Here is an 8,677-nt window from a genome sequence, read left to right on the forward strand (position 1 = left end):
AAAAAATGTAAATTTTCTTAAAAATAGGCAAAAAGTATAAATTTTTTGGGGCCCATCCACATAGGGGGCCCTAGGCCTGGGCCTAGCCCGCCTTAGCCCAGGGCCGGCAGTGATTCTACCTCTCCAACTTTCGAAATTGGATGGATTTTTTATAGTTCTTTGTATTCGAACTTTTCACATTTTGTCGGAATTTCGTCAATGCTAAGAAGAAAATCTTTTAAGTCATATACATCGATATATATTTAGGCCTTAGGCGAGAATTTAAAATTAGGCCATTTAAAAACCAGTAAAGAAATAATGATATATCAAAAGAAAAAATTATATTCTATAACCTTTATTTCCTATAAATATTAAAACACCCTTATATAAAATACATTCTTATGTTCAAAAAAATATTCACCAAATTATGGAGTAGAAGTTCATGATTTGATATTATAAATCTTATAATTAAAAAAATATCAAGACTAAATCTGTAATTTGAAAAATATCTGAAACTGGAATGCTGTTATTTTTTTGTGGACGAACATACCCCTAAGAGTATATAGATCATTATTGTCATCGAAAATCATGGAAAGACTACTCTAATTAGCTCGTAAATCACTGGAAACCATAAAAAAAAATTCTTTGAAAATTAAGGCTTATATACTCTCAGGGACATTTATATGTGGAAATAGGTTAAAAGCTTAGTTTGAGAAGTTTTCTAAATAAAAACCCTATTCTTGATATTTTGTTAAATATTAGGTAAACCATTTTAAGTGTCTATTTTGGGCTTTATAGAGGCATATTTCAAGTTTTTGCTGGTGGGCCTTGCTTAGTATATGACAAAATTAGCAACTTTGGGACGGACTTCCCGTTTTAAAAAGCCTTGATTTTCGATTTAAAAAAACACACATATACCACGTATACCTATATTATTAGGATGTTTATGCAAACTGAAAAATTAGGCCCAAAAAATAATAGTTAGTCTGAATATAAAAGAGAAATGGATGACCTAGCGTTTTGTCTCATCCAAATCATTCTGACATTCTGAATACGAAAATAACATGCCTTAATTTCACTTCAATATTACAAGCCCTAGGCAGCGTTTTGTGTCATCCAAATCCTTCCAAAGACAAAAATAATTATGCGCTTTATTTTTATTTCATAGTTACGAGGTCATAGATAATGGCCTAGCCTAGCTCGCTTAAGGCATGGGATGGGCATGTCACGTTTTGTAGAGAGAAATTCGTTTCGCCAAACAAAAAAGTTATTGATGTCGAGCTTTATTCCAATTGAACTGTTGAAAATAATAGAATTTTCTTTTGCAATGCAAATCCATGAGTATCTTCAATTGACATTATAAATGCTATTGCCAGGAGTCTCTCTTTTTGTTATGAATCTTACATTGAAAGTGAATGAGAACTGACAAAAAATTTATAAAGGTCATGAGTTATTTCTTTCATTGTCAATGGGTGTTGATATGGAATCTTACATTGAAAGTGAATGAGAACTGACAAAAAACAGAATTTGTGGAGAGTGTTTAGCTCAGGAGAATTTATTTATACAAGGATTCAGCATGGAGATGAAAAGCAGAATTTTACAGTTTCTATATAAGTTTGAGATTCAGTGAAACAGTAAATAAAAAAAAATTATGTCATGAAGGACTAAACAATGCCACACACGACATGACTAGGCAGAGAAGTTTAAAAAAAAAAACAAAGACCACTACGTAACTTAAAAATATGAAAAGGCTCGTGGTCCCTATCTCAGCATGTTTGTCATTGAAATACATCAAACCTACCAACCTAACTTAGTTAACATCTTGCCCAACTATATTCCTTGGAAACCTTCACGCATTCACTATTTCGAAATTGATCATTCAGACTTTAAAATAGACAAACAGACCAATAATTAAATATTAACGTTCTACTTACGTAAATTTATTATTATTCTGTTTTTTTATACCCGGTTTTCTTTGTTGCGACTGCAAATTAGGTTCCAGACCCTTTTACAATAATTGTATATGCAATAATTAAACTAATGCATTATTGGTAATGAGATTCAAGCCACATATACCTTGATATAAATTGATAAATATTTACAGAAAACGAAATTCACTATCAACCTATTTTTATAAGCTGTATTGCAAATAATATAATAGTTCGATATTCCGTTCGTGAATGACAATACAAAAGTACAGCATATATTCCTCTATTTCGTGTAGGAACACTAACTAGCTGTATGAAACAGCTACGCCTTCGCTAAAAAGACAACCCATGCATTCACTAAATGTTATTAATTAATATATTGCATGCAACGCTCGGTAGCATGCAGACGAGATTGGCTGATAATCCAAATTAAAACTTAAACCCTTGTGGTCCCTGCTCTATATATCTGTCGTTACTATAAATAAATAAATAAAAATAAGTATTTTATTATCTTGACATATATTCATCCGTCCAACCTAACCTAACTCTGTTAACATCTTCTGCGATATTTTAACTAGAAAAAACGCACGCGTAAGAAACTAATAACTCCGGCTTCTAATTATTAGAACTAATAGACCGCTGAGCATATACTGTGGTTTTAGTATTATATACTTGATTGAACTACATATAAATAAAACAAATAATATGTTTAAATATATTCCAGTAGCACAAAAAGACAGTTAAAAAATAAATAAAAGGTGTGGAAATCCTCATCTCAGTTAGAAATCGTACATATGTGTGTGGACACGAGATAGCATGCAAGTAAGAGATCAGATAGAGAAGAAAGAAGACGAATTTGACAGTTGAAGTCACTAAGATGACATAAATAAAACGTGACGGAAACATCTGGTCTTTCAAGTCGCTTCTGTTCAACGAATAGTATCTATAAAAGAAGAAAGTTTGTAAATGGTTCAAACATCAACGGAAAACAAATCAAACAGTAGATCAATAACAGTATTCCAAAATAAAATATTATCAATAAGAAATGGGGTCCGAAGCAGCGAAGGATAATGCAAGTAAGAGATCAGATAGAGAAGAAAGAAGACGAATTTGACAGTTGAAGTCACTAAGATGACATAAATAAAACGTGACGGAAACATCTGGTCTTTCAAGTCGCTTCTGTTCAACGAATAGTATCTATAAAAGAAGAAAGTTTGTAAATGGTTCAAACATCAACGGAAAACAAATCAAACAGTAGATCAATAACAGTATTCCAAAATAAAATATTATCAATAAGAAATGGGGTCCGAAGCAGCGAAGGATAATGCTAGGGCAGTGCCGTGGGACGAGATCACCGGTGGAAAGAACTGGGAAGGTTTGGTGGAGCCGGAGCTGGAGCTGAGCCTACGCGAGTTCATAATCCGGTGTGGCGACTTGTGTCAGGCGACTTACGACGCCTTCAACTCGGTGGCGGAGTCTCCAAATTGCGGAAACTCAAACTACGGGAAGCCCAACTTCTTCAAAGACGTGATGCTCAAAGAGGCGTCGCGCTACAAGGTCGTGTCCTTCCTCTACGCCACGCCGGGTTTGGGGTCGGACACGGACCGGAACGTCATGGTCCACCCGAGGACGCCGAACCCGTGGGACAGAGAGTCCAACTGGTTCGGCTACGTGGCCGTGACCACCGACGAGGAGAGCCGCGCGTTGGGGCGGAGAGAGGTCTACGTGGCGTGGCGTGGGACCATAATGAAGGAAGAATGGGGAAGCAACGTGTTCGGAGCCATGCCGGTTCCGGCGACCCCTCTCTTCTCCACCTCCTCCGACGCCCACAAGGTCAACAGCGGAGGGTTCCTCTGGTGGGGGAAGAAGGAGCCGAAGGTTCACGGCGGATGGCTCAACATCTACACCTCGAACAACACCGCCTCGCCTTATGTCAAGTGCAGCGTCAGAGAGCAGCTCCACGCTGCTCTCAAAACCATCCGCAAGAAGTACGGCGCGGAGAAGCTCAGCGTCATAGTGACGGGCCACAGCCTCGGCGGGTCCCTCGCGACGCTCAGCGCTTTTGACATTGCGGAGAACAACGTGGCTGGAAGCGACGACGTGCGTGTCACTGGAGTCGCCTTCGGGTGCCCTCAGGTCGGGAACGTGGAGTTCAAGGAGCGGGCTTTGTCGCTCCCGAACCTCAAGATCCTCCAAGTCAACAACATCCGCGACATGGTGCCCAAGACCCCCGACATGATGCTGAACCTTTATGTTCCCATCGCAAACGAGGAGCTCGAGATCGACACGAGGAAGTCCCCGTATTTGGTGTGGAAGACCATCGGGGATTGCCACAACCTGCAGGCGAACCTGCACGTCGTGGCTGGGTGGAGCAGCATGGGAAAGCCGTTCGAGCTGAAGGTCAAGCGCAGCCTCGCACTGGTCAACAAGTCAGCCAACTGTCTCCGGGGAGATCTCAAGATTCCGGCCGCCTGGTGGGGCGAGCGCAACAAGGGAATGGAGTACGATGCTGCCAAAGACGAGTGGGTTTTCGACCCGCCACCTCCCGCTGACCGCATGGTTGGCATCTCCATTTAAAAACTTCATATGCCTCTCTAAATCGTGTGTGTGATAAGTGAGTTTGAGTATTACTGTTCGGTTTCTACTAATAAAACAATTTCATTGTCAAGTTGTTACATACAAAAAACAGTTAAATGATTCTGTTGTTTGCTGAAAAACATAAGTTGGTGAGCGAAGGAAGAAGTGTTAAAAAACATGAAAAGATTAGGGATTTCGAAAAAAAAATAGACTAAAAGATGTCACAAGATGTTGTAACACATTGTGTGACACGATGGACCAAATAGTAAAATGATGCGAAAATTGACCAATGCGTATAATGAAACGAATAGAATTGAAACTTGAAACTCACTAATCACTAATAGAAAGTAGTACACAACATTCCTGAATGATCTATCCTTCAACTTAGGCTGTAGAAACATGACAATTAAATTGAGACATTAATGGTTTTATTAGTTGGAACTGATTAAAATCTAATAATTTCAGGCATACCATAAATGACATAACCAGCTTTGGCTGAGATAAAAGCTGGTCCAAAACAAAGAAAAACACACAGTGGAGACATATGAAATGCTCATAGATACTTACCTGGTCTCATTCAACATGTTGAGTTCTCAACGTGAAGTTGGAATTGTATGGGTTTTTATTTTATTTTCAAAGGTTATAGACTTGTAATGTGTTAGGAATCCCACATCGAAAGTGAATGGGAACTAACAAAAGCTTATAAAGGTCATGGATTACTCCTCTCATTACCAATTGGTTTTGAGATGGAAACTCATGATACTTTCACATGGTATCAGAGCCCATTAAGCCCAAACGGGTATCCGATCCAATCGTTGGGATTCGGCCCAAGATGAGCGAACGCAAAAAGTCGCCATCTTGAGGGGGCGTGTTAGGAATCCCACATCGAAAGTGAATGGGAACTAACAAGAGCTTATAAAAGTCATGGATTACTCCTCTCATTACCAATTAGTTTTGAGATGGAACCTATACTTTCACATAATGCGACATTTTAATGCTTATTAATCATGATCTTTAATTTATTTGTGGTGGTTGAGTTTTCCCTCTTTATGAAAAGACAGTTTGAACCGCTTTGATTATCTCCAAGTCTTTATACATTTAATTAATTCAGAAGTCACAGTCTTGCCTTCAATTTCTAGGATCCTATTTAAACCACGTTTGCTGAGAGATCTTCCCCGATAAATTGCTTCTCTTAATCTCAGCTATTCCTCACTTACAAGAATTGCTCTAGGCATTGAATTACAAACTGAATTAACTTGTTACAAACGAAAACATAAAAAACTTTTTAAATAACCACTTAGCTAACTTAATTTAACTCCTAGCGGTCCACTTGGGCCGTTGATGTCCATACCACCCTCTATAGGATCTTCCCACGTCAGGTAAAGAAGCCTCAAAGGCTGTTGAAGAGCATTGAAGCTAAAACTATATATTAATAGTTGTTCTTCAAAAAAATTTTCTTCTCATCAAATGTATTATTAAAAATTTAAAACTATGCCCTCACAACTTCCCTTACGTGTGCAAGTCACGTGGTCAAATTTGAGATGGCATACTAGAAAAATGTATAGATAAGTTTGTAAGATCAACCGATAGTTTTAGTAGTCCAATATGAGCTCCACGATGATTTATGTAATTTATCTTTCTTTCTTTTTTATTCATTTGGATATTTAGGAAATTTTAAAGGGAAAATATCAAAAGTATCCCTCGTGTTTAATCGAAATGCGAGATTTATCTCTTATATTTATAGAAATATCAGACATATCCCTTCAGTTTAATATAAATGACATATACCTCCCCTAAAAAATGTTATATTACAAATATCACCATTTTCGTTTATTTTTTACAAAAAAAAAAAATTGAACTCCCCAAAATACCCTTAATAGAATAAATATTTATTTACTATTTTATATATAAAAAAAATTAAAATCTCTCTTCATAAAAAAAAATCCTTAACTTTTTATAAAAAAAAAATTTAATTTAATTTTGTTTGTATATAGAATAGAAAATAAAAAAATTATTTCATTAAAGTATTTTGGGGAGTTCAATTTTTTTTTTTTTTTTTTGTAAAAAATAAACTAAAATGGTGATATTTGTAATATAACATATTTGTAAGGGAGAAATATGTCAATTATATTAAACTGAAGGAATATATCTGATATTTATGGAAACTGAAGGTATAAATCGTGCATTTCGATTAAACACAAGAGATACTGATGATATTTTCCCAAATTAAAAACTTGATTTTTTTTTTTTTTTTTTTTTGGTTTTTGTCGGAATCTTTATTTATCTAGTTCTCAGTTTGCATATTAACATCCCAGCGATTAGCGAAGTCATCAGTTTATTCCTGTAACTCCCACGCAATCCCTCTTATGAATAGCAAACAGGACATTCACATAACTCTTTCTAACATGTCAATTATATTGAAACAAGAAATGGTCCTATTAGACCTAAAATGGAAAAGAGACTAATGTCTCACACATAGAAAAAAAAATGGCATGAGTAGCCTTATTAAATGGAAATAAAAGAAACATGTGAAGTAGTCCAATGGAAAGAAAACACACACAGAAGAAGAAAAGATGTACGTATTACAGTATTTTAGAAATCAGATCACATATGAAGTGTTCAGATGGAGACGCCGACCATCTGGCTGGCTGGGGGAGCTGGGTCGAAAACCCACTCGTCTTTGGCAGCATCGTACTCCATTCCCTTGTTGCGCTCGCCCCACCAGGCGGCCGGAATCTTGAGATCTCCCCGGAGACAGTTGGCTGACTTGTTGACCAGTGCGAGGCTGCGCTTGACCTTCAGCTCGAACGGCTTTCCCATGCTACTCCACCCGGCCACGACGTGCAGGTTCGCCTGCAAGTTGTGGCAATCCCCGATGGTCTTCCACACCAAATACGGGGACTTCCTCGTGTCGATCTCGAGCTCCTCGTTCGCAACGGGGACGTAGAGGTTCAACATCATGTCGGGGGTCTTGGGCACCATGTCGCGGATGTTGTTGACTTGGAGGATCTTGAGGTTCGGGAGCGACAAAGCCCGCTCCTTGAACTCCACGTTCCCGACCTGAGGGCACCCGAAGGCGACCCCGGTGACGCGCACGTCGTCGCCGCCGGCCACGTCGTTCTCGGCGAGGTCGAAGGCGCTGAGCGTGGCGAGGGACCCGCCGAGGCTGTGTCCCGTCACTATGACGCTGAGCTTCTCTCCGGCGTACTTCTTTCTGATGGCTTGGACGGCGGCGTGGAGCTGCTGTCTGACGCTGCACTTGACGTAAGGCGAGGCGGTGTTGTTCGAGGTGTAGATGTTGAGCCATCCGCCGTGAACCTTCGGTTCCTTCTTCCCCCACCAGAGGAACCCCCCGCTGTTGACCTTGTGGGCGTTGGCGGTGGTGGAGAAGAGAGGGGTCGCCGGAACCGGCATGGCTCCGAACACGTTGCTCCCCCACTCTTCCTTCATTATGGTCCCACGCCACGCCACGTAGACCTCTCTCCGCCCCAAAGCGCGGCTCTCCTCGTCGGTGGTCACGGCCACGTAGCCGAACCAGTTGGACTCTCTGTCCCACGGGTTCGGCGTCCTCGGGTGGACCATGACGTTCTTGTCCGTGTCCGACCCCAAACCCGGCGTGGCGTAGAGGAAGGACACGACCTTGTAGCGCGACGCCTCTTTGAGCATCACGTCTTTGAAGAAGTTGGGCTTCCCGTAGTTTGAGTTTCCGCAGTTGGGAGACTCCGCCACCGAGTTGAAGGCATCGTAAGTCGCCTGGCACAAGTCGCCGCACCGGATTATGAACTCGCGTAGGCTCAGCTCCAGCTCCGGCTCCAACAAACCCTCCCAGTTCTTCCCACCGGTGATCTCGTCCCACGAAATTGCCTTACCATTTTCCGTCGCTGCCGCCGACCCCATATTTCTGATTATCAATAGTATTGTTCTTAACTTATCAACTTTTGAACTTGTTTTGCTGTGATGTTTTTAAGTGTGTCTACTACTCTCTCTTTATATAGAGTATTCATTGTAGTATTATAGCTCTGGCTTAGGTTTTTTTTTTCTTCACATTTTGTTTGTGTCGTTTATTAGCTTAACTGTCTAGTTAGGTTTCTTCTCAACCACCACGTTGCATGTGTAATGCCTGTGTATTATGTTATGTACTCTTGTCCACGCGTAAGTTTCCTCGTTTTCTCACTTTAAATAAACTAAATAGA

The 8,677-nt window shown here is 39.9% G+C and overlaps 2 pseudogenes; one reads left to right on the forward strand and one right to left on the reverse strand.

Annotated features, from left to right (window-relative positions):
- The first annotated feature begins 3,130 nt into the window (after positions 1–3,130).
- Positions 3,131–4,575, forward strand: LOC149406999 (phospholipase A1-IIdelta pseudogene; annotated as a pseudogene).
- A 2,300-nt stretch (positions 4,576–6,875) lies between these two features.
- Positions 6,876–8,451, reverse strand: LOC149407000 (phospholipase A1-IIdelta pseudogene; annotated as a pseudogene).
- Positions 8,452–8,677: the final 226 nt, after the last annotated feature.

This window comes from Urtica dioica, chromosome 1 (genome assembly GCF_054948205.1).
Source record: "Urtica dioica subsp. dioica isolate 48M chromosome 1, U.dioica_male_clone48M_v1_H2, whole genome shotgun sequence".
In the NCBI taxonomy this organism is placed as follows: domain Eukaryota; kingdom Viridiplantae; phylum Streptophyta; class Magnoliopsida; order Rosales; family Urticaceae; genus Urtica; species Urtica dioica.